A 27297-nucleotide genomic window follows, 5' to 3' on the forward strand; every position below is an offset into this window, starting at 1 on the left:
TTTAAGCTTAACATTATTTCTTGGTGCCCATTTTAGTGATTTATTCAATTAGGAGAGCGTGCTGTGGAGCACTGCATTACTGACGAGCCAATTCCTGTGTGAACTAATAAACATCTGCTGAAAAACTGCCTCTGTGAGAATAAACAGAAAAAAGTATTGAACACGTGCACACACACAAACAGAACTAGAAATTTTCAACCTTATTGAATCAGTTTTACTACCTTCAACTAAATACTGTTGAAAACATCTACAGGTACTGGCAAAGTCTCATGGACCTTTGGAACGTATTTTGTTTGACTGACTGTAAGATGGACAGTCAAGTAGTTTTGAAAATGCTGAGAAATGTAACGAGATAAACACGGTGAAGTGAAAGAAAATGGCAAATCTCCTTTTGGATCAGATTGAGTGAGGCGACTAAATTCCACTGCATCTTTCACAACCGTTTCCATGCCCCTTACACAGAAGACAGACCTGTGGAGTAGCCACCAAATTGTCTCTCCAGACAAATGTGGCTTTTATTTTCATAAAACTGCCATTTCATTCTTGTCAGGATAGTGTCAGCCACATGAATAACACCGATGTTATTGGCCACTGGAAAAATATATGGCTAGTTCATTTCTAAAAGCTAGCACTGAAGATGGAGAGATGCACAATCTACACATAAACACATCTTTGAACGATTCTTCCCCCTGAAATCCCATGAAAAGTATATACTGGTTTTAAGGACATGCAGAATGGGAGAAGAAAATGGCAAGAGCATGACCTGTTCATGTTGACCAATACAGTTAAAAGACATTAAGAAATGATGATAATCAATACTATATAATAACTGATGTGATACATATTACCTCTCCACAGTCTACGTTACTCAATATTTAGAGTCCAGTGGCGTCTGTTTCCTAAGTGGACATTGTACCATTTTTCCCCAATGCTGTACATTTGTAAAAGTCTGAGTGTATGGTATGAAAGAGGCCCGTTAAACCTTCTCACACAGAATCTGCCCGAGTACTGTCTGCAGTTGGACCAAGTTCTCTACCTTCTAGAACAGCAATATAACCAGCCACACAGCCAAAGTACTGTAACACAATCAATACTTGGCAATTCAGGTAAAACAGGTGCTCCTCCTAACAAAGTGCATTACCAAGGGAAAGCTCAGACATGTTTATATGTCTCAGAAGCAATTGCCTTTCATTGCTTTGTATGTTATATCATATTAGAAAAGTAGTCTTTACAATTTCCACAGAGAAAGAATTCCACATAGAAATCTGTCAAGATAGTCCCCACAAAATCTATACAGTAAAAAAGGTTGGCTTTGTGCATTTTACTATCTTGTTTAAAAACTCTTTCACTTAATTGGACAAGGGTTCTGGCACAGCCATCATTCTCTAAAGACAGACCTATCGTGCTGTTTTATGCCCAAGTAAAATGTACAAATCTATATCAAGTTAAGTGGCAAAATGATACAAGCAGTATAACATGGTTTTGGAAGGATTAGAAAGGTTGAGACAAAAGCATTGGTCTCTCACGTAGTTTGAAAGAAGCACAACCCAAAAAAAGGCCTTGCATTTAAGAGGACCAAATTCGGAGCTCTGTGATATGTCAAATTCTGTAATCCTGCTTGCCCACTGTTGTTCATTAGCAGCGGGTCTCTGTGATTTCTCAGAAATGCTTGTTACATGATGAGGGGTTTAAATTACTGTAATTCAATGAATTATTTAAAGTCTTTTCTTTTAACTTTTCTCAAGAAAGACTTGGATTTTTTGATACTGAAAAACATACATCAGAAGTGTTACAAAAATAACTTTTCCTATAAGGCATTTCCTCATAAAAAAGAGCAAATCTTCAGAGGACACACATTTTACGAGTGTATTATGCTACGCTGCTCAGCTCTGTGCAGAAACCCAAGTCTAACAAGCTCTCTGCACATCAAGCTGTTTCATCTGCAGGTATGGCCTGAGCATATGGATAATCACAGCCAGACGTTCTGTGAGGATGTAATGCATGCTGAAAGAGGCCGAAGAGGAGAACACAGAAGAATCCCCCACACTATTACAAGGTCCAAAGGGCGTCACAGCGAGGAGGGAGCAAGAACACTTCCTCCAGCAAACTGTTCTTGCCCTTTTCACATCGTGTCAGTAATAAGCCCTTACTTCTTCCCCTTCTTATGCTCTTGTCCTTATATTCTAGCACCTAGTTTCAGAACAAGAGTGTTCTGAGAGGTACTTAAGCTGTGAACTGGTGAAAAGTGAGCAACCTGTGTATTAAATACCTGTACTTGCCCAGCTCTGTGCTCATCGGCCCTCCACTCCCAACTAATTCACTTGAACATTAATGGGAAAAAACTTGTAATTTCTTGTTGTCACCTCTTTCTCAGTCACAAAGAGCTAAGGAATTAGAGAAAACTAGAGCAAACTAACAATAAACAAGCCGTTTCTAGATCCCAAATGTGCACACACACGGAGCTGCCCCCCCCCCCCCCCCCCCCCCCCCAAATTGAGAACCAGCACTGAATTTCAACCCCACTTCAGTTACCTACAGTTAAACTGCAACATCTACAGGCAATCCATCAGCCCTGCATCACCTGTAATTAAACACAATTGTTTAAGTGCAGTATTTCTTTTAGGAAGAACAAATATTTAAAAATATGGAAAATTCCCCAAAGTCTAAATCAAACGTGTTCACTCCCCCTACCCCTTTGAAATCTTGCAGACAGAATATTCCCTTTTGCAGCCTGAAGTTTCACCTACAGGGGACTACAGGGGACTCTACAGGACACAACAACATAAATTACATTTATTAGTGTGAGATTCCTGTTCTGCAAGGCAGATCAAAATTAAATGTTTCCATAGCTCCGATTAATTAGGCTGGGAATGCCTCCACAGGTTGTGATTTAGCAAATATTTTGTACCAAGGTATGTGGGGAATACTATGTTTATGCAAGATATTTTACCCATCTGACATTACAGGTTGATCTGCTATCTTCTCCTCAGAAACTAAGTGTAAATCATGTCCTGTTGTTCTGCTTTGGAAACAGAAAGAGCGAGCCTCCTCTTCTCTTACAACAAGGCTGGGCTCTGGCATACTGGGTGCTCTCTCCCGTCATGGCTAGGGCGGACTGTGGGGAGCAGTAAACAATATTAAATACAGACTTGTTTAGGGAGCCTGTACATGTCCGGCATTTTTAAGAGAAGCCCTGCACATGCTATGCAGTATTTATGATCCGGCAAAGCAGGTACCAGGTCCAAAAGTCCTTCTGCTAAGACAGAAACGATTCTAAGAAAATCCTAGTAACAAGCTTCGTGGGTTGGGTGACAATTTGTTCTTGTAAACTGAGCTAAGCATCATTAAAACAATCTGGTCCAGATGAAAATAACTGCTAGAGAAAAAATCAGAGGAAAGATGCAACAAAAGCCCACATTCCAATTCATTCCCTGCCCTAAGCAATGACACAACACAGAGTTCTGGACACTGCTCAAATACACCATTTACCAACTCGTTCCCTGATTTGTTAATATTACGTATTTCATTCAGAGGTTGCTGCCATCATGTCATGTTTTACAAAGCTCTTTTCCTGGAAGACAATATGCAAAATGGAGAACCTTCACCTATCGTGTGCTTCATTGCTATTTGCCTTGAAATTATATGAGCGTATAATCACTGAATGAGATCAGACACATTGCTCTATCAGGGAAGGAACTCAGCAGTGCATAGGCAGAAGGAAAAGTAGAGTCAGCAATTCAGTCTTTTAAAATATGAATGCTCTTTTCCCATAAGTCTAATTATCACAGTTCAGTGCTTAAATAAAGCGATCCAATAGGTTCAGATCTGTTTTTCAGACATCAGTCTTCCAGTGAAGATCTTTAATCTTCTTTATAGTGTAGTTTGTTCTCCATCTCCCTGCTAGGTCTCTCGCTTACAGAACCAATTTTTCCGTTAGGATCCCACCATGGGAGGGGGTGAGACAGTGCGGCGGGCAGAGATTTAGGCTGCCCCAGATTGTAACATGCCAGTTCTAGGTAAATAACGGCCAGGAGATCAGGGAGACATTTGAACTCACACCTAAAATATAAGCAATGATTTACAACGCAATTGTACTTTTGTCCTCACTTATCTACAGCATATGATGCATCATAGAAATTGTTTTACAGTCACAACAGAAATTAGGAAGAAAATGGAATGCTGAAAACCAGGATCAGTTCTAATTTCTATACATCCTTCAGCTGAAAAGACAAGACATATGAAAATCTAAATCCATGTCAGCCTTTAATTCAATTCCGCTGGTTCTTGCAGGATTCTTCTGTCAATGCATTTACCATCTACATTCTATACTCCAGAAAGACAATTAATACTTACCTTTTACTTTGTGCATTATCTTTCAGTCTTGCATTGACCCTGCACTAACCAAGTTATTCATGCTTGGAATTAACTACTGGTAATAGTAGATACACCATGTCTTCACCTATACACAGAGGCCTGTGGCCAGGTTAGAAAAGTATCTGTATGTATATGATTCTTTCTTTAAGAAGAAAAATGGATTTAACAAAAAACGCTAAACAACACGTTCCCTTTATTTTACTCAGTCCATGCTCTATGTAACTGCCAAGTTGCTTGCATGCATGTGCATTTGTTTACGAAAGATTTAAAGTATTCATATTTGTGGACCATCCAAGATGAAATCAATTGAAACTTAGCAGTAATCCTTTACCTCCCCAGAAGAGTCTTTAATTAGCACACTGTGGGTGTTTGGGAGCGGGTGTTTTGTTTGTCACTATAAAATCTGAAGCCTTAAGGCTTGTAAAGTAACAAATTAGGGGAAAAAAAAGAATGAATTCTTTTCCTTAAATGCAAGAAACTGATGTTTTGATACAAGAAAAAAAGAATAAATATAGCAAAATCGTTAATGAAAATGTGCTACTTCCTTACTTTTATGCTGAAAGATAACAGTAGAAAATAACAAGCATGACATTAAGTAAAGAAAGAATTAGATAACATAGTCTTAACAGAGGAGATTTTACCCTTATAGCAAAAGACAGAAAGCACAAACAGGAAAAGAAAAATGCTCTTTACTTATAAATTTTTCTTATGAAGAATGTCAGCTGTTTCTGAACAGTGATTTGCATCACTCCCAAGGTTATAGCTAGAATATATCCTACGTTAAATTATAATATTAACAGTCGCTGAGCTCCTATCAACTGATTCCTCTCCTCGTTACACTGAAGGAATTCCAGGAAATTCATTACAAATACTCTCTGTTTGCACGAGGAAAGGTATGATGAGCAGGAGGGATTTTTGTTTTCTCCATGTGTTGTTTATGCTGTCACAAGTACGCATTTATTTAATCAAAATTCTTTGTGTATTTTCTATGATGGCTTGACAGAAATCTGGAAACTGCCAGTGCAACTCAATGAGTCAAGTCTCTGCCCTCTCACCTCCACGTGAAAGATATAGAAAAAAAAAGTTGTTAAATTTAAAATGCTGAGTTAGCTCTGTGGCCTAACCTGGAAGTCAGCTTTTTGTGTAGTAAAATGAAATCATTAGATGATTTTGAAATGTCTGAAGTTAAACAGCTTCAGTTCAGTTCCTAGTGGACATGAGACCGTATCTCACATTCAGCATGCAACTGCTCTCATGTAGGCCTCGCGGCTTCTCTCTGTATGAAGGGACGTGCAGCATAATAAAGGTGGATACTGGCATATTGTTTCTGTAGATACATCCATCATATGTATGTATGCACATGGCATGGGCCTCTTTCTTGCCCTATTACATGCCAGAACATCACATAGCATCGTACACCAGAACATGCAGGACACGAACACAGTTGCCAGGTGAAGGCTCTCTCACAGCATGTGGAGCAGCACAATACTGGTCTTTAGTCCTCGTGAGTGAAATTCAGTCCTACGTGTCAGTAGATGCCTCATGGTAATTTTTATGACAACTCTATGAAGCAAGACAATGAACTTTCTGTCAACTTCATGGTCAAAGGATTCTTGAAAACCTCAGAAGCTCATTAGCTGGGTATGCTGCATATTAATAATGATAAAATACCTGGAAAATAACTCCTAAGGAGAGGCATTCTTAATTACACTCTCCTCACCACAATTTGTAAAATGCACATACACGTAGTCCAACTATTTGTTTACTCAGATTTGAAACACGCTGTGCACATATATTTTAAGTAACACGAACGACAACTCTTAGTGAATTATCATGGTCCATACTCATTAGCTATCCTGCCTAATCCTTTAAAGCTATGTCTATTATTCTGAGATAATAAACTGACTTCAAACTAGCTAGAAGCATTCAATACTTGGTCAGCAGCCCTATCAGTCTGGGGATGTAAGAAGTAAAGAAGTATGAACAGTATCAGCAAATTATCAGAGAGAGAAAGTCTGCCCACAGGGGGTTTGGTGGTGCTTTTTCTTTATATATATTCCAGAAAAGCAAATAGATAGTGAAATTCTTACATTAAAAAAAAATAAATCACCTAAATGCATCAAATGAATCCAATTCAACTTCCATTAAGACAAAGTAAATGTGGATTGGTCCTTTTCTGAAGCCGATGCATTCTGCTGTGAATATGTATTTTATTTTTCTCAATCACTTCACCTTGTAATTAGAAATCACTCCTCTGCAAAGGCTGTAGGGAATAGGAAAATCAGTCTGTATGGCCACTGTCTCACATGGAGGATTGATTTACATCCTCCTCTTTTCATGTTGGCTCCATTAATTGATACAGTACTGGGTAATAACAATCCTCTAATAGCTCTGAATGTGGTTTTAATGGAAATGGAAATGTGGAAAGCATTAAACTAATAAAAAAGAATGGAACAAGATTTATGCAGTAACAATAAATATAAAACCAAAACAGAATTGGAAGTTCATTATGATGCTGACCTTTCAATACCAACCTTCTTTTTTTTTTTTATGTCAGTTTTAACATGCCAGTTGAGATACATACATATTGCTATAGAATGTCCAAAGGGAATCTGCAAGTTGGAAGTGGATGAACAAAATTCAGCATACACTGATCTTTTCTGCTGTCTGTCCCATTATTAAGAGTCAATTGAGACTGTCCGCAAGGTTGTGTAATAGCTGGTCCTTTTTCCTTTCATTTAAATATGATGTGAATAATCATCAACTTGTTAACTTATTGTTAAGAAACTAGTGATAGTTATTTCTTAACTTTTCTTTGCTAGGTGACTAAGCAATTCAAAAATACATTACTCTGTGTTATTTATTCAGCTATCTGCAATGTAAGGAAGGCTATTCTAACCTGCTAGAGAACTCTGTAGAGTATTGGCATAAATTCATCATCTCGAAGGGAAGTAAATATCCAACTCTGCAAAGCACACTGAGACACCAAAACTGAAAATTCCTAGTCAGATATTTTTCATATCCTGAATTTACTTATTTTTAATCCAGATAGAGTGAAAAACACTGAAGTATCAATAGCCAGTTGGAAATATGCAGTACAGAAATTTAAATCAACACTATTAGGATGCAAGTGGTGAATAAGACCTAGGGTTTCCTTACCACCAACTTGATTATATTTTGAGCGAAATCTTGTTTCCTCAGGGATCCATATAAATCAATGGGAGTATCAGCTAAGAAAAGCTCTGCCCACTTGATCTTGCCTCCATTGCAAGTAGACCTCACATTCCCTTTATTAAATTGCTTCGGGCGTACTCTCTTTCTTCATTTCATCACTGCATTTAACTTTTTAACAGACTTAATCCTGCAAGGGTAAGAACTGAATATAACAACTTGCTCTAGAGATACCTTTTTAATGCACTGATAACTTTTGTACTTAATGCCTTTAAGTTATTTTATGCTTGCTAAGATAAGCTTCCAATCACAGGACTACTAATTACTATTTATTTCCGACTTTCATCCAGATTCTACGGAAACACTTGAACAAGTTTGTTCTTTACATATAAGCACATCAGAAAAGCAAAATACTAGCATTAACTGATGGAGAAATTAGGCAGAAGACTCCTGTAAGGGTCTTAAAACAAGTCATTTGGAATCAGAAAAATGGGCCACACTTCCAGATCTAGTATGCTAGCTGGCATGTATAAGAATAGCTATAAAGTAAGTATACCCCAGCCATGATGATAGCCCCCCTGAATTAACAGTTTAACCCTACTCTCTACTGAGTAATTGTGTAAGATACGTTAAATGAAACCTATATCATGATACCAAGTATTATATTATGTAGTAAACATAATTCAAAGTGTCTTTATTTATTTTCAAACATGCTGCAGTCTTCTATCAGTACTAAAAACGTGAAAAATGAGCCACTTGAGAAAAGGGACCATCATGAAGAAATAAAATAAAGAAGAATTAACCAAAAGGCCGACACAGAGGCAGAACCTGATCTGAAAACTACTGCAGTAATGATTCTAAGAAAAATATACTTTACTTCTAGTAACAGTTTCTACACTAGGATATTGGTATGGTTGCTTGCTAGAATTGGAACCATAATCTGTGTGACCCTGAATTCTGTATTCCATTTATGGTTAAGGGGTAGGACAATGGCAGGGGGTTGGAATTAGATGATCTTAAGGTCCCTTTCAACCCAAACCATTCTATGATTCTATCATCTCTGATTAACACATGAAATTTCAACATGTTGCTGTCAGTAACACCGTTAGCTTGAATTTACCATATGTAGCTAGAATACTACATCGTGTCCATCCTTTCTCAACTCCTACAAACTTCAGACTTCGTGATACACTGTGTCAAAGTACTATATCAATTAATTTTAAATCCAACAGCTTGGTAATCACCTTGTCACAAAAAAACATACAGCAAAGTCAAAATTAATTTAAACACAGCAAATGCAAGCATCACTGTAAAGCTCTGAGATGCTTTTTAAATACAAAACAAATTCAGAATATTGTTGAGTTTCAGAAATCAATAGCTAAAATACAGTGTGGATGGGCTAGACTTGCTGCTGTTACGCTAAGCAGATCTACTGAGATATTGAACAAATTTAAGATTCTTCCAATATATTACTGCAGAAGGGGTAATTCAAGTATAGTATTTACAAGGAAATCAATGATAAACAATTGGTTTGAGAAAAATGTTTTCTATCAAAATGAGAAATGTATGACTTCCAATAAATTTAAGAGATATCTTGCTTCTTGCGTTATCCTCCTGTATTGTTTTAGTCTAGGGAAGGAGAATTCTACATGACAGAAAATGAAATTTCCATATTGATAATGAAAAAAAATCTGTTATCTTTTTTTTTCTTTTGCTTAATTACACTGCATTTTTATCCAGAAAGCCAGTATATTGCTCATGTGTCTGTACATTTATTTATATCTACTGAACTCAGTAACAGAAATGCAGCAGGTGAGGTAGCAGTTTATAAAAAGGAATTTAAAGAAAAAAAAGGTTCTAAAACCTTACTCACTAAAATCAAGAACTTTAGAGGGTTGAAGGAAGCGACTGTTCCCCTCTTCTGAGCACTCATCCGGAGGCCACACCTAGAGTACTGTGTCCTGTTTTGAGTCCCCCAGTAAAAGAGAAAAACTGAGAAGCCCAAGCCCAGAGAAGGGCAAACAAGCTAGCTGTATGAGGGAGCCAGGTTCGTTCAGTTCACAGACATGCAGGTACACAGCAAAAGGACAAGGGGCAAGAGTCAACTTACAGCAAAGAAAGAAAACTAAAACAGGATATTAGGGGAAAAAAAATGTAATGAGGATGACTAAGCACTTGCACAGATTGTTCAGATTCTCCAACTTTGAAGAGCCTCAAAATTCAACTGGAAAGGGCTCCACACACCTAGAAACAGACCCTGCTTTGAACACAAAAGGTTGGACTAGATAGATGTCTCTGGTGGTCCTCTGCAACTTGTTTTTTTCTATGACGCTAGAATTTCAAACCTTCCCAAGAAATGCTGCCAATTCAGAATGCTAGAGAAAAAATATTTTCTTTTAACATTTTATATGAACCTTAACCTAAATCTTTGAAAAACCAATTGAAGTAAGCGTAGCTACAGTGGCTATTCTTCAAGAATTCACAGTACTGACATAATGCTGAGTGTGGGAACAATAAAAAAAGAATGGGTATGTGAACAGGAAAGTATCAGGGCTATTTTGGACCACACCTGGAATACCTTAATACTATACTATGTCTTTGATAAATGCTAATCTACATCTGAAGGAACTTCAGTCTGATACTGTGAGAAACAAAACCCAACAGCTACCTTCAAGGGTGGTCTACAGGGAAACAGGATGCCAAGTTCGAGAAACGGGGAAACAAGATGTCATGCTAATAAAACAGGAACCTGCCATGAAAAACCAGAACCAAATGATTATTTTGGAGTAATCTCATAACTTCATGACAGGGAAACCCATCAAAGTGCTGATGGCAGAGGTGGATCACTGCTAGACTGTGTTTATAAGTTCACAGAAGCCACTACTACACAATGCAGTGCACTTTTCCTCAAAACTGGTAGAACTGACCACTCTGATATCCTCTACTATGCTTTTCCATATGTAAATATAACCTTCTTATCGTTAAAGAGGAAAAAACATTTCTATTGTTATATAGACTTGCTTGGTTCTGGTTCCTTGGCCCCAAGAACCTGTTGTAAGAACTGGATGAAACAGGCTTCACAATACCTTTGTGAGATACGTATGAAATACTCTCCAAAATGAACAGATGGTCAAACTACAGAGCAGAGATTAAATACTGTTAAGCTGACTGTAATATGAAGTGGAGCTGGGCAAGATATTTTATAAGGAATGTAAATCCTGATGAAAATGTTTTTAAATTTATGTTTGAGCACGTCAAATTAGGTGACAATTAAAACTTTCAAATAACAAAAATAAGCCTTTAAAAACCAGAACTGTTCACCTGTTCAGTCTGAAATACATATCTCTTCTCTGAAGAAAAAAAAGAAAGCATAACTTCAAAAGTTAAGGAAAAATTGAATTTTCTAGTGAGGAGGCAGGAAAACTCTTTTGGGGGTTAAGCTTTAGCTTCTGTTGGCAATGTACTAGATTCAACAAAACACAGTTTTTCTTATTCTCAAAATCCCACTACAAAGATGGTAGGCACCATTTACATAATATTTAAGGATTCTTAGGTGCCTTCTAAATCTCTTGATGCATTCAGATCATATGGCCTACCTAATATATTTTGGCCTACCTAACCAGGAGCTCTACAGACCTGAAGTTATAGTGAAGACGGAATAAGCCATAAGCTTTTTTTTTTTCTCCTTTAAAGCTAAGATGTGATCATAGTCTTCCCTATCCACCCTTCGAGCTTTTTTGATTTAGAAACACCCCTGGGTTCATGCAATCTGATTAGCAGTTTATATGTAGATTCATTTTTCTCTTGCCAGCAACTGCCCTTACGTAACTGCTTATATAGCCCTCCTTACTTGAAACTGAGCTGAAGATTTATTCACTTCCAGCAACATCTTGATTAACGCGTATACTTCTGCATGAGCCACCTTCCAAACTTAACTTACACTGCACACAAGCTGGATAGAGATGCACTTTAGCCATGAACTAACCAAGAGCTTGCTGTTGTGTCTTTCAACTGTTTAATCACCTACACTTCCAGAAGTCCTTCTATAAAAATAACACATTTACAGATGGAAAACATGTCTAGGCAGGTAACAACACAATGGAACACTGAACTCCTGCCTAGCTTATACAGCTGTATGAAAATTAAAGGCAGTAAAATTTGTACTGCTTGCTCAGGAAAAGACTTCTGCATCAGTGAAGAGGAAGCATTTCATTGTTTATGTATTTATTTTTAAAGAAGAAGTAAGTTCTGGGTTTTCTGTTCTTGTTCATGCAGGTGACACCCTCTTGAAAGACATTCAACAACCTCACCTGTGAAGCTCAATTCACATTTGATGGAACTCCAGTGCTTTGTGTATTTTGCTCCCCCCTCCCCCCTCTTTTTTTTTAAAAGATGTATCCTCTGAAATCACATTTGATTATGCAGAGCATAAATCTGATAAATGTCACAATAGAATTATAAGACCATCTCAAAAAATCATTACAGGACCTATTTTATGATTGGAATAAAAGACACTTTAATTACCCCGACTTTATTTTGAGTTATGATGCAGAAGTCTAGTCTTTTGTATTCTTTGCTTTGTTCAGCCTGTTTCCTTTGCTCTTCACTCAAGAAATATAGGTTCAAATTGGAACAAAACATTATTTCTCGACTGCTGTAGTTAAAAACATTGCATATATTGGGATCGCTTTACTCTTACATTGCTGTTCCTTCAGTCATTTGCTTATCATCTCCCTTTTGTAATATTGCAATCAACATGCAATATCCTAATGGTCTATTTAAGCAATGGCGACTCAGGCACAAGGCTTCCTGGTGATTAACGACCACTTGGGAGAAACTGATGTCCCAAAATATAGTCTAGGATCATTAACTTCATTTGTTCATTAATCTTTAGGAAATGCTTCATGATGAGGTTGTTACTTCTATTACAGACTGAAGAATTAGATGTATAGATATTTTAAGTTTCTCATATTTCAGTCGGCAAATGTCAGACATTTCTAGAGGATTTAATGATCCATACTACTCTTCAAATTGTGTTTCAAGATTGTGTTGTTTGTAATCTGGGATTTTAAACTAGGAAGCGTAAAATCTTGTATTATTAAAACTTCAAGATGACAAAAAATTCGAAATCTGAAAACAATAAAGTTGTTGTGACTGACTACTTCAGTAGCAACACAGAAGTACACACAGATGCGCATTTGGACAGAGAGACTGTTACTAATGACAGAGACACAATTTACTGCTGGCACTGTACAGAGTACAGAAATTGAGAGAGGATATAGAGTCTTCTCATCAGCCCTAACCCTCACCTTCATATGAGAGCTTAGTGAAGTCAATTGCTTATTTCCAAGGGCCTCATGAGTGTCAACTTGATCACAGAATCAACTTATTTACACTCGATTTTTGAGTTTCAATCTGATTTTAAAAGTTATGATACAGAATGTATCTCCTTGCACAGGCGAAGCTAGAGAGAACAAGGGCAGTTTCATCACCCCCGTTTGGAAAAAAAGTGGTTATTTCAGTTTTTCAGAATAAGATTCCAGAAATCCCGCTCCAAGATCAAGGTAGAAATTAAAAAACGCTTGTACTGCATTGGACAGGAAACATCCAAACTTCCTGCTGAAAAGAAATTCCAAAATGTAATTTTAAACAACTCAGATAGTGGTTTTTTGTTTGTTTGTTTCTTGTTTTTGTTTTTTAACTAACACGAATGACTATCATAATAGTTAGAAAGTCAACAATCCTGGTTCAGTTTTTAGCCACACAATTCAGAGTTTAAAAGCCCATTTCTAAGTCTAAACCTAAGTCAATACTTATCAGACCTGGCTGTGAAGACCAAAAGCTTGAAACTGTAAATTACTGCCTCACACTGGGAGTCTCAGGGTTTGGGGCTTCTGCGCCGTACAATATTTTTCATGATGAACTCTAGGGAGGGAAGGAAGTTGGATGAATCTTCTATGTGAGCAGATTTACTGATAGAGAGGCATTTCTAAAGAACACGTTCAATATTAAAACTGAAAAAAAAAATCAGCAGCAGTATCAATAACTTTGATATTAAACTTTCATATAAAAACCCTGTTTTGACAATTAAGTAAATAAACATCAGTGATGAGAAGCTATTCTGCTAGCTATCTGTGCATCCACGTGTTTCAGTCTGAAAAACAAAGAGACACTGAAAATAAGTAGACTCTTTCTCCAAAAGTGAGTGGATTTTTTTGATACGGCATTAAATGAGAATAACATTCTAGAAGAGTGTGCTTTATCCTCATAGCACCAAATAATTACAGCTAAAAGGAGGATATTTTCTTTGTATCAGGCTTCTACTGTAACTGCTAAATCACCCTCTTTCTCAAACAAATATGAAAAAGAATAGCATTATTTTACACAAGAGAACATAAAGGGAAGATAAGCTCCATGTAATCAATATGGTCACAACACTGCTGCCAGTTTCTTTGCTTTCTTTTGTTCTTGTGTCAGACACCTTATGACACGCTAACAATAATCTTGGTTACCAAGTGGGAAAGAAAATCCCTTACTCAGCTCTGCGTACATTACTGTGTAACATAACCTCTTGGTAGAAGAGGAAAAATTAAGACTAGAATTTTCAGCGGAGATTTTGGAAGTTTGGTGACAGAACTCCATAAAGATTAGACAGGTGGTTATTTCTGTACATCTCTGTGAACACGCCACCACCACTGCCTCCCACTGATGTCTTATATACATTTGCCAGCTTGCATAAGGAGCATGCCCCTGCTTCTTAGCACATCAATTGGAGGGATTAGCAGAGACTTCCAAGGGTGCTCGGCAATCCTGGATCGCACAGCAAACACTGTGCTGTGAGGTTCAGAAGACTCCAACTAGTATGTGTTTTGTAGTTTGCTGCAGATCTTGAACTGCTTACTTGAATTTAAGTGAACTTTACAGGATGTTACTGAGAGCACTATAAAACACCAGGATTGCTTGGATCTTAGCCTACTAATGCTAGCTGGTCCCTCAATCTCAGCACTTCTACCATTGCCTAACATCTAGGTACAGCATTAACAAAGACTGCACACTTGAAGTATTCTTCTTAACTAACAAAACAAAGGAAATTAGCAAGGTATAATAATTAGCTCTAGCCTTACTCAAGGTAAGAAAAGGCAATGAGAAGCTATTATTTCAAATGGGGAAAATCGAACAGGTGATTCTATAGCACATCAGATGACATCATTACTCTCTCCAGATAAACGTCTAAATGTCTTCCACATTAATGAGCCACAAGATAAAAACATTTCTCTTGGCTCTGTGGAAAGATCAATATGAAGAAAAGATGCTGTATAGGTCCTTTGTTTCATTTTTGGAGAGCCAGTCAATTGGCTTCGAAGAATTAAGGTCAAATTACAGCAAAGAATCCCCCCACAAGCTTCCAAAGGGCCACAGACACTGCTAAGTACATTGTTGGTAGGTTGGTAGTGGGCGTTTTTCAGGCAAACTCTTTTGGACACGTAATGCCAGAAATCAAAGAAAGAGAGAGAACAATTCCAAATCTTTTTTTTCCCCCCCCTCTTTTTTTAAGGTGTGCCTTCTCTAAGAACCTAACTTGAAGCTAGCACTTTTGAAAAGAAAGTCATTTTGATTGTAATGATCAAAGTCAATATATTAATATTCTGGAGCTGTTAAGAGTATCTCAGCACTTCACAACTGTAGTGGTAAAGTCTTGGGAAAAAATGGCTTAGGCAAATTACTGCAAACATCATTTTCCCAGACACAAGGCGCATATCTTAAGTCAATAATATTTCCATTGGTGTAGATGGGATTCTGCCCTAGTAAATAATGTAATTGATGCAAAAAGGAAACAAATAAATAAATGACCACGAAAGACGCCACTGAGTTGACCTGAGATGGATATGGAACCTGTGATGCTAAGACGTGATGGTCTGTACTGGCAAGGTGATTTGACTATAGAACATAACAGAAAAAGGCCACCCTACAGCTGCAGAACAATCAAGAAAAATTGGGATGCATTATGTGCTTGTTCGTATCATCAGAAATCAACAAAAGATGAAAATGTTTTTCTGTCCATTTTCTTTCTTTTGTAGCCCTTCAAAACTAGAAAAACTAAAAAACAATTTTGAAAAACCCTCAGGTGATTTACAGGTTCTATACACACAGTCCCTGATAACTTCTGTCCTGAAATGGTTAAAATGCATACACAGCAAGTCAACGCTCAGCGAAAACAATGGGATTATTCAACCAGCTAGCCCTCAAATAGTTTCAGTTTGCAACCAACTGCCCCTGGGGAACCTGATAAAATTTGCCACTGCCTCCACTTAGTGTCCATCCAAAAATATCTCACTCTTTCTTTGCCTTACGGACTCACTGAGCAGAAGCAAATGAGAGCCTGCTGCTAACCTTTTTGGTATGCTCAAAAGACATAGAGAGATGCTGCAACACAACTCGCATCCAGGTGCAGGCTCAACGGTATCAATAACATTAGATATGTATGATTTTTCAATTTTCTGATAATGAAAGACAATCGGCTACTAAAGAGTAGTTTAAAATCAGACTGAAAATTTTGTCAATTTAATCAAATAAAACAACATTCAGAAAACGTGAGGATAATTCGTTGTAATTATTATTTTTTAAATTGAAATAGGCACAGTTCATACTGCTTATCTTAAATGATGTTTTATATCCTCTCTCAGGCACTCTAAGCAGAAAATAACTCAGCTACAAAAAAGGTTTATTGTTAAACTACAATGGTTGTTCTTTGTACTAATCTACTCCCATTTGCTTTTTCCAAGTGCAATAATACTTTTGATTTCAAGGGTCACATTCAAATGCCACCATCCCAAGGACTAAGTGGAGAAAATTTAAGCACAAGCCAACATCTCACTGGGATAAGCAGAACCTTCTGTAAAGCAAATAGGGCCCTGGTGGCTTATCAGTCATTGGTGTGTTCAGCTCCCTAAACTAAGAGAATTGAGGGGATTAGTTAGAGGAGAAATGAAATGTACCTAATTAATTCCCCAGATCCCTGTAGATTATATGGCATGTTTGCAACAGCAGGAAATTGTGACTGAAATTAAAAACACATACCTACAGCAGTGATACTGAAAAATGAAGCCTTTCTTCCTGTTACTGCAATATCATTGGTATATTAAGAAGAGCTATTGCCCTTTAGAATTTTTCATTGTTTTATAAAATATTTCCTACACTTTTTTTTTTTTTTAAACAGAGCAGAGAATTCTTGGTCTCTAGCAGGCAGAAGAGAAAAGTAATGTTGGGAAATGTTGGCATGGTGGCATGAAGCTGCAACAGGGGAGGTTCAGGCTGGATGTTAGGAAAAGGTTCTTCAACTGGGGATATTCTATGATTCTATGTAAAAGACATTATTTATCCTTGTAGATCTGTAATGTATAAGGCTTTGTACTGTTTATCCCCTCTCTCCCATCCTGCAGCCTGTGTTTTTCTGTGAGTCTGATATATAAAACTTCAACACAGTAAGAATACTTCCCGTGTCAGAGATAGAAACTTGGAAAAACTAAAATCCAGATAGTCTTCTACATTTACCTATAAAGAACAGAAGAAAAGTCGAATCAAACTGGACAAGTCAGTAGAAGTCTGAATTGGTGAAATTCTGACATGAATTTTATATTTTATTTCCTCATTCTATCCCAATTTGGAAGAAGTGACTTAGTTGCCTCTACATACTCTCAGGTCGTAAGAGAGAAGAAAACTATGTGCTGTTTTTGTATCACATCGCAAAACTTTTCAAAAATTGTCTTCAGGAAAATATTATATAAAGATCTCTCTATAAGTTCATGTAATATATTCAGAGTTCTATTACTATACACCTTTTCAAACCACATAAAACTGAAATTAATATTTGCATTTTTACAGCTCTAGTCATTTTATAGGAACATTTACCAGGTGCTTCTGCCTGTGTCCTGACTATAGCTTTTTTCAGGCTTTTCATTAATAGATAACTTCCCTTGTTCTTCCATTTTCTTTTCTGGTCCTCTTACATGCCCTCATCCGTGGAACTGAAGAGCCGCAAGGGATGAAGGTTATTTTTCTGTGGGAGCCCTGTATAACAACATTGCCAGGACATTGCCACTATGTAGAAAGCTTAAGAAGTAGAATTTCAAATAAAAGGTTCATTAACAGCAAAAGAGGAACTTCTCCACTCTTCTCATCAACATACTATGTGAAGACATGGAGAAAGAATAAAGAATGTAAAAAATTCTGCAAAGCATTAAAAGAAATCGTCATAGACAGACAGGAAATCAAGTGCTTTTTGATATGTTCTGTAAACAAGGAAGGCAGTTTGAATTGGCCACAGAGAAGGACAGACAGGAATTCAAGAAAACCAGTGTTATGTGAAAATCACTCAACTGCATCAGTTCCCATAGGAAAAAATGATTCTATTTGCAACCCATCAATCATTTGGCAGAATAATGGAAGTAAATACATCATAATGGAAGGCTACCACAGGATCAATGTCTTCCACTCTGGAAATAAACATTTTGGGATGGCTCCAGTATTTATTTTCCATAAAACAGATAATTATAAAATAAATAATTGGTTTTACTATGGCATTTATGTGGCAGCAGGAAACCATTACTGGGTGACATTTTATTTCAACAACATTATCTCTAAAGAACAAAAAAATTAAAAGGCTGAATACTTGTGGATCTGTCTGGCACACGTTCTGCTCATTTAACTAAGAGCCACTGATTGACTACTTATAATGCTGTTTTAAGGGAAATGAAAAGACAATAACTAAATAATACTCAGTTATCATCTGCAGACTTCTAGGCTTTTGATATTTTAGGATGTTATACAACAACTACACGCTTATTTAAAAGGTCTAAGAATTTGAAATAAATAAACTACCTATAATTTGCACTACAACTAAGGCTTGCTGTAAGGTAGAAAGTTATTCCTTGAGACTTTTTTTTTTAATAAGTATGAATGATGATGTGATTACTATTGTCAACAGAACAAACAAATATACAAAACACCCATACCACTGAAAATCCTGTCCTCCTATGTTTCCTTTCACTAGTACAATTCATCAGTTTCAACAGATTTTCTTCATTTCTGAGACATGCAGAATTACTTTGCTGTTTTTTCCCTTGTTTCACACCTGAATAAACTATAGTTTTATTCAATTAATTGAAAACTGTCAAATGGTATCAGATTTCATGTGCTACTGAGATGCTCCAAAAGATGGTAATTCTGCTCTAATTTACAACTTGATTCAAATTAAACTGGAACTCAACACATCTCAGAACAAACTCAGAAAACTGGTTCAACAAACTCAGTAAACCGGCATAGCCTGTAGATCAAGAAGGGAAGGAATGAGTGGTCTAGCCTGTAGTGACCTCTCTCCAGTGGCAGTCAGAACCCATAAAAGATAGGTCCTTTGCGAGAGGCGGAGTTATCAGTCAAATTCCTCAGAAACTTGACTCTCAGCTTTGGTTTTCTCCAGTTTGGGGCAGAAGTCTGGATTCTGTGCTGTGATTCAGGTCTTGACAGGTAATAAAGCCTTTCAGTTCACCTTCAGTTCAGTCATTTTGAGTTAGTACTGTTCATTTAACAAGACAGACTAGCAACTTCATACACCTTTATATCTTTTCAATTAACTGCTTTCAGAAATTTATTTAAGCATCTGCTTAGCTCTTACACAGCACCTGAAGACATATCAGGTTGAGTCAACGACCTACTGGTAATCTGCATAATAATTTAACAGTGCAAATGTTTCTAAAGGGAAATATACATGGTATGACCAAAGTATTATGCAAATTTTGTTTTTATAGTGATTTAGCCCTGCCATAATATCTTATGCCATTATATAAGCATTAAGCCATGTCATTGCTGACAAAAGCAGACAGGAACTGGACCAGATATCCTGCAGCCTCAGCCTGAATGTATGGATGCCTTAGGGGCACACTACCTATTAATTTAAAATTCTGAAACTAATTATGTATGTCAGGGTGACCTCTTTCTAATCTACATTCATCACAGAACACAAGCCTTCTGTCTCAGTTGTTCCCATAATAAAATAGCTGTTGATAGACTTATATAATTGACTGTATCTGAAGCAGACTCATACCATAGTGCTACATTCAAATTGTATGGAATCCCAGCTGAATAAAGATAAGCAAAAATAATCCAACTATCTCAACTAATTAACTTCTAAGGTTTCACAGCAACATTCCAAAATATATTACTCACAATCTAAAAAATAAATGAAAGTGCACTGTATAGAAATCACATTCATTGCAGAGTTACAAAGAAATTATTTGCAACATTTCAAGATGCATGTAGCATAATATATTAAATTCTATTTATTTACTCAATGCACAGTTTGTCATGTTAGATGCACATAAATGATACGTGCACCTAAGGCAAGACCCCCATATCTAACACCGGAATTTTCAGAAGTGCCTAGAAGAAATAAGTACCTAATTCTCATTGGATTCTAAAAAAAAAAATGGAGAAGAAAATCCCAGTTATCACTTTAATAACAGGAATATTTTGTTAGAGCATGCATTTTCCACTGGTTCTCTATCCCCATAACAATGAAATACACAGAAAAAAAATGAGCTGCCAACAAGCTGTTGCCTTCTCTAGCCTACCTTGGAGAACTCCTTGGAGTTGCTCTTAATCACATTAGTTTAAGAGGGCAAGTAAAGAGCTTTAAAAAGCACGACTGGAAAAACAACAACAACAACTTTACTATATTGCATGTATACCAATGAGATAAAATAGAAAGACTCTCATTAAATGGAGATTTATCCTTGAGGCATCCTAGCCCAGAGAGCACAAACGCTCTAAGGAGACCTCAAAGCTGCAATATAGACTAAGGTACAGAATGCAATAAGCAATCAGCAAAGCAAATCTCATAATAATATAAGGAGACATGACAAATGCATCTTTTCTGAGACATATTGAATTCCTAGTGTTTCGGAACAAAGAGTTTAGTGACAGAAGAATTCATCTGCTTTTCCACTTAGAAAGCGTAGGTACAGCTACATTACACAAAAGTGGAATAACGCATTGAAATATGTGAATGAAATTCACCTTATAAGCCAAAACTATGTTTATACTTGGTAATGAATATTAAATTCAGCTGCAAAGAATGCATTAGATGTCTTAAAAATCATAAAAGCAGTTTGTGTGAATGACTTGCCAGGAAGAGAGGAGGGGAAGAGTGCATTAACTGATCTGTGTGATATTATACCCTAAGTATTTGATCTCGTCAGTTTAAAACATTAGTATTTGTGGTAAATAAGTCAACATGAGTTCCTGTGATAAAGCTCTAAGCTAGAACTGTAAAACAGCTACACACATAGAACAAAGCAAAGCTTTCTCACTTCCATGTGTATCTAATTCATCAAATCAATTATACTCTGCAGTAACATTCCTCAGTTTCTCTCCTATTTATAGCCTAATTTTCCCTAATATTCATTTGTTCTAATAATTAAACATCCACATTTATTGCTTCACTGAAATGTGCTCATTTGCACAGGGGAGTGCTCCATTAGACCTCAATGTCTCCAGAAATAATGGGCACCCCATTTTTTCAAGGCTTCATGTTTTTCTTCTACAGACACTTGTGAAGAGACAGATGTTATTCGGCTCAACAAAAAAGTACCTGCTGGCAATTCTACAGCATCAGTACTTTCTGACTAAGGTTAATTTGCATACAGTTTAGATGCATATTTTGCCTAATTGTATTGTCAGTCATGCAAACTTGACTGAACGCAAAGACAAGACCCTGTGCCAATACTATTAAATGGCACTAGTGAATTTGGGTTTACATAATAACCCCTATTTAGTTTCAGAAAAAATAAAAGTCAACTTACACTCTGCCCCAAAGACTAGTATTACGTACTCCCTAAAAGACGTTTCTCTGGAAAAGTCACTATTGATATCTTATACTTAGCAGCCTCGCAGACAAACAAAAACATACCCTATCAGAAAAAGATCACAGAATGCCAAGTGCAACTATAATTGAGCAAATAATTCTTCAGAAGACCAGTCAGCTTATCAAACACTTAGTAGTTTTTTTTCTTTACGTTCATAATGTAACTTCCACGGAAGATGGCATTTCTTTGTGAGATTGCAGTGCTTTAGTTATTTTTAAACTTCCTATCCTGCAAACACACATTTTTCTCAAGTCCAAATTTAAACTTTTCTTTGTCTGCTTGCTTGTGGGTTTCTTTTTTAAGCTTTTGTTTTGACCCCTGGAATGTTTTCAGCACGGCAAAGTTCTACACAATACTCATTCTAGTGCTTTTCACCACTGCTGTATCAGCAACAATTCCCAATTACAGGAAGTTTTCCAATTAACAGACCAAATTCTTACTTCTTTCATTGACAAAAAAATAAATAAATAAAAAATCTAAGAAAAAGTGCAAACCAGTTACACATATTTGGGTAGGATTTTTTGAAGAAATGGCTAAAGGACAAAAACACTCAAATCCCACAGACCTTTAAGAGATCTGAAGATCTCTTAAAGAAAAGAGCTGAAGCATTTTTCTCGTATTACAGAGCTAAGCTAGGAAAGAAGCTGAAATTCCAAATTGCCATGGATATACAAGTCAAAATAGACATACCAGTCCTCTGTTCATCCTTTGGACATTAACATACTTCCTGAAAAGCAGATAGCTCTCAAATTTTTTCCTAACATACCAGACAAGTTCTAGTACATAAATAATCTTACCAGAACATCAATGGGTTGGTTCACTTCTTGCTAATACAATACAACAGCTGCTAATAAAGAAATTACTGTTAACACAATGTCATCAGCACACAATAGTTTTACTTTATTAACAACCTGCATCTACACTAGCAGTTCCAGTGTAATTTAAGTGATGTCCCCATTAGAGTGGTGAATTGTGTTTTCATTAATACAGGAAGAAAGCCATCAATACAAGAATTGTTTACTCTGAATCACATTAGGTAATGTGCTTATATTATCTGGGGGCTGTTTTTAACCCAGGTACTGAGCAAGCTGAGAAGCAGCAGCTTCCAGAGGCATCATCATCGCAGTGTTCCCCCAGTGGCATATACCATCCTTGTATCAGGAGTTTGGAATCACTTTTAACACTACAGAAAAAAAACACACAATGTTTTCCAGGAATTATCTCTATTTTAAATGCACAATGTTCCATTTAGGAGACCCCAAAGAGTACCTACCAATTCTTGTAGGTAAAAGATGACTCGTAATAGATGTAGGTACAAAAATCACCCTGAAACTCGCTAGAATTTGAGGGCCTGAGTGATCTGAATGCATTTGTTTTTTTTTTTTTGCATCCTGTTTGGCCTTTTTCATATAAAAATGTCAAATATCTGTACTCAGCTCAGCATTCAATGACAGGCACATACTGGCAAACCCCAAAGTCTCTCCCTTACCAGTAATTAACTTCCAGTTCTCACCTCCACCTTAAAGCAATACTCTTCTCCAGACATGCTGCAGCATAAGTCTACCACGGCATACGTCTCTCCTCTGTAATCCTCTTCCAAAAGCAATCCCTCGTTCCTTGTGTAACTATAGTCCAACTATTTTGTGGCTGTGTAATGTGAATATGTGGAAGTAACAGAAACAAACAAGAACATGTCTTCAGCTCAGAGTATCTGCGTATCCTCTCAGCCCATCTAAGTATATACTAGGCTAGGCAATATGTCTCAATCAGCAACCTTAACTTGTGTTTTAAACAGAATTCTTTTGTCAACCCACTTCAGAACATGAGATAATATCCATGCTGACAAGAATCTTCTCCCCAAACTGTCACCACCATTGACAAAAGAGCATGGAAAGTCAGAAATTTTCTAAGCACAGTGGATGTCAGCCATTTGCATTAGATTTGGATTTTAAGTTTTTGTTGGAGAGGAGAGAGGATAATTGTTCTCATTAAGAAGTTGAAGAAACTAAGTATCTTTGCAGAACTTCTCTGTACAACCTGATGTGTTGTGATCAGAATTCACTGTTGAATCTAAATGTATATATCCTAGGAGTTAATCCTAACATACAAAATAAGACTTCTAGGACCAAAGCTTAAGGGGATGCAGAAGTGGTTGCAAAGTTGTTATCAATCCCTTCAATTATCCCACTGCTCATAATTCAGACAGCCATAACCATTATTACAAAACTGCTTTTCAAACTGTCGTAAGAACTTCAACAGCTCTTAAATTTTCTATAGCACCAGTCCATAGCATTTGCACTTCTTTCGTTGTGAATTTTTCTTTTACTATTAGAAGCTAAGTAGCTATATACCTTCGTACTTCTCCATTAGGAAGTGACTGATAATTTCTGAAGTAATTATCTATTAATCATTAACAAAAACTAATAAAATAAGGATTTTCTCTTTTCCTCAAAATTGATTGAATTTAGAAGTTTTTACTGAAATTTTAAAAAGTTCCTGCAAGTGAGAGTCTTGTGATCTCCTACAGAAAAAGATCAGGCTGTCCCTACCAGTTTATTTCAGTGTCAAAGGAAAGGCTTTTGCATGTCCATTTGTATCAGGTATAATACTAGGTTCATCATGGAAAATCCTACAGCCTTACAGAACACAACAGCTTTATCTATGAGGCATGTGACTGGCCCAATGCCATCATTAACTTACAAATCCCACAGTACGTACAACGCCATGCTCAATGCATAGCTAACGTTTTTTTCACACAAGACTGGGGATTGATGTTTACAGTTTTGCTCAGTTTCAACTATTTGGATAAAACCGACCTTTCCGATTATCAGCCTCCCCTCATTTTTTTTTTTTTCCATTTATTTGGTATCAGTCAAAATAGTATCATGCTCGTACAGGTCATACTGTTCCAAGAATGAAGTGATGGGAAAAAGCACATCACTACTGATGTTGAAATACATCCGCTAGTTTTATGCTAAGAAGTTTCAGAAGTAATTGTAAGTTTCAGTGATTACCTCACAATAAATAAATGCATAGGTCTGTTTTACTACTGTAGTTTCTTAATTTCTGCTTGCCTTTGCAACTCTAACATTGTATCTAACAATATATCTACCATACTTTACAGTGTATGAGATGACACCAATAAGATCAGCTTTCACATCTTACCATGCTAGCACTAAAAATTCAAAAAACATTTGTATCGCTAATAAATATGTTATGCAGAAGATTTAGTATGGTGTAGGGAACTTGTAAACTAATAAATTATACAGCACAATGTACTTCTTTAAAGTTTTATTTTCTGCTGTAGGGTCTGGTGTAAGAGCTAGTTGGAAACGAAGTATATTTTATCAAATTTTCCCTTCTTCCAAGACAGAGAGAGTAGATAAAAAATAATTTCTTGATATAATTTGAAATGGTTCAAGTAGACATGTATGGCAACTGGTAGTAGATTTTTATTTTTAATTTTATTTTTAAGACCCTCCAAATTATGTATTTTTCCTTGTAATCCATTATTTGTGATTCTGGGTAGACCACACTATAAATGTAGCAATAACACACAACTGGCATAGCCTGCTCACACAACATAAGGCAGGTAGGAACACGGGAAAATAGGGCACTAGAGCTTATCAATGTACAGCTGTCAAGTCTTTTATTCATCTCAATGTTTGGTGGTTTCTGGACAAATTCACTATGGTTGAAATCCCACTGCAGAAGTAAAGCTTTCAAGGTGAAATAGTTTTTCATTTTCATTATCATGACAGAAAAGAAATGTGTGCAGTACCAGAATGCCACAGCAATAGGTTAAGATTGGCAATTTTGTGACATTTTTAAGTGTAAATAGAATAATGTTTATTGCTGTCTCTTCCTTTCCTCTGAACCCCAACTTTCTCCTTTGCTTTCTCTGCACTCTTCCAACAAACAGAAGATATAAAATAAACAAGAAATGTTGCCCTAAAAAGAAGTGCTTTTGAGGCATTATTCACATCACTGCCTTCTCTAGAAATGAAAAACTTTTGCTTTGTCTCATGTGCTTTGTGAAAAAAGGCAGAAAATGGTGAAATAACCTTATTACTACCTATTGAACATAACCTTATTTTTACATATCAAAGAGCCAAATTGCATCATTGTGTCTAGTGCAAATCATCTCTCCTCTGGAGCCCCCTGTCCTTATGTCACAAGGCTTCCCAGGACTGCTTTACCAAACATGAATAGAAGAAGCTCAGTCTTCACAGTAACAGTAAAGCACAGGCTCTAGCTGCCAAAACCCTACAACCTTTACATTCCTGATTAACATACCCTGCAACATACGTTTTATGACTATACCTACCTATCAGGTTTCCGCACTGCTGCAAAGAAACTAAAACAAAACAAAACAAACAGCCCCAGTACTGACCAGAACAAACCAGTAAGATTTCACAGAATCTTTCCTAATGCCTCAACAGAGAACTAGCATTAGATATTACAGAAAGCTCCCCCAGATTTTGTTGCACTGAAATCATGAACAGAAGATCTACTACAGCTATGGGAAGCACTTGCACTGTTCAGTACATTTTTTTTATTAGAAACACCAAGCTTCCCAGGAGAAGCCTGTATTAGGCTACATTAAGAGAGAATACAAAATCAGGCAGAAGAATTATTAAGGCGTTTGTTTTCTTACCTTATCTCTGAAGCAAGAGGAAGGTCTTTTTAAGCTCCTGAAGAAGTTAGGACACAAGTGCTTCTTCTGAAAGAGAAGCAAGTGACTTTTTACAAAACTAAATAAACCAAGTTTTAACCCTTTCTTTTCTTTTATAGCCCACGGACTGGTCATACTAAAATACCTCCATGGTGAATTTAGTACATTTTTCTGGGTTTAGTTTTTATTTGACAAAATATTTTCTTTTGTTGTTTTGTGTTTAAGCGGATGTACCTCTGCTTTGTGGTCATAAGGAGGTAAGGTTCAGGCAATGGTTTCTGTATGTGTTCTCTGTGTTCATAGCTTTACTGGACCTGTTTTCAAGTATTTGTTTTTCAGCTCATCCTAGTTAATTTGGCCAAACCATACTGGTTCTACCTCTTTTGTGAAGAACCAAGACACATAAAACACATTTGGGTAAAATTAATGCATCACCACTCATACTTGCCCACGAATGATTACAAGCATTCGCACAAAAACTGCTAAGTCCCAATATTTAAATAGCCAAACATGAAAGCAATTATCACTAAACGTACAGAAAATATAGTACCCTAAGCAACAAATATTTCTACAGGTCCTTCTTGCAAAGTACACATGAGCACAGAAGAAACTACAGAAAGCCCTTGATAAAGGGGGTTGTGTTACTTGAAAACAACAAGATACAGACATGGAGGGCTAGGGGGAAGTCAATGGGAGAAGAGTCTGGTGAGCCAACTTCAAACCCTCTATTAGTGATCATAGGTGAATTTATGAATCATAATGCCATAACTCCTAACTCAGCCTTACAAGAGATTATATTCAAAACCCAGTTGTTGGTAGCTTCTACCCTCTGCAAGAGGGAACGAGTAAGGTTTGAGGAATGGAGTGAGTTGGGATATGCAGCTAATAAGATGCCCGAAGAATATACTATCAGAGACTGCGATGATCAGTGCCAGTTGATCTCAGGGTCCCTATTTCATTTAGCAGTAAATAGGTGTTTATTTAGCAGTACAGCATCTGGCCTGGGGGATCTGACCAGTGGCCACCAGAAGCCACCCTAGCCATCTGTGCAGTCAGCCAGAAGCATCTGGACTTCGCAGATACAGAAAAGCAAGGCTGGGACCATGCAACAACTGGAAAGTGGCTTGTGACAGAGCTGGTGCCACCTACCAGATCGTG

The 27297-nt window shown here is 36.9% G+C and overlaps 1 long non-coding RNA gene across 1 annotated transcript in view; it reads right to left on the reverse strand.

Moving 5' to 3' along the window:
- The window catches only part of LOC121078201, a 334820-nt gene that overhangs the window by 199453 nt on the left and 108070 nt on the right, over positions 1-27297 (reverse strand). Inside the window, exon 4 of the long non-coding RNA XR_005824491.1 lies at positions 26122-26187. This is a non-coding gene — a long non-coding RNA (uncharacterized LOC121078201). The remainder of the gene's footprint in view (positions 1-26121; positions 26188-27297) is intronic.

The sequence above is a fragment of the Cygnus olor genome, chromosome 14 (assembly GCF_009769625.2).
Source record: "Cygnus olor isolate bCygOlo1 chromosome 14, bCygOlo1.pri.v2, whole genome shotgun sequence".
NCBI lineage: Eukaryota > Metazoa > Chordata > Aves > Anseriformes > Anatidae > Cygnus > Cygnus olor.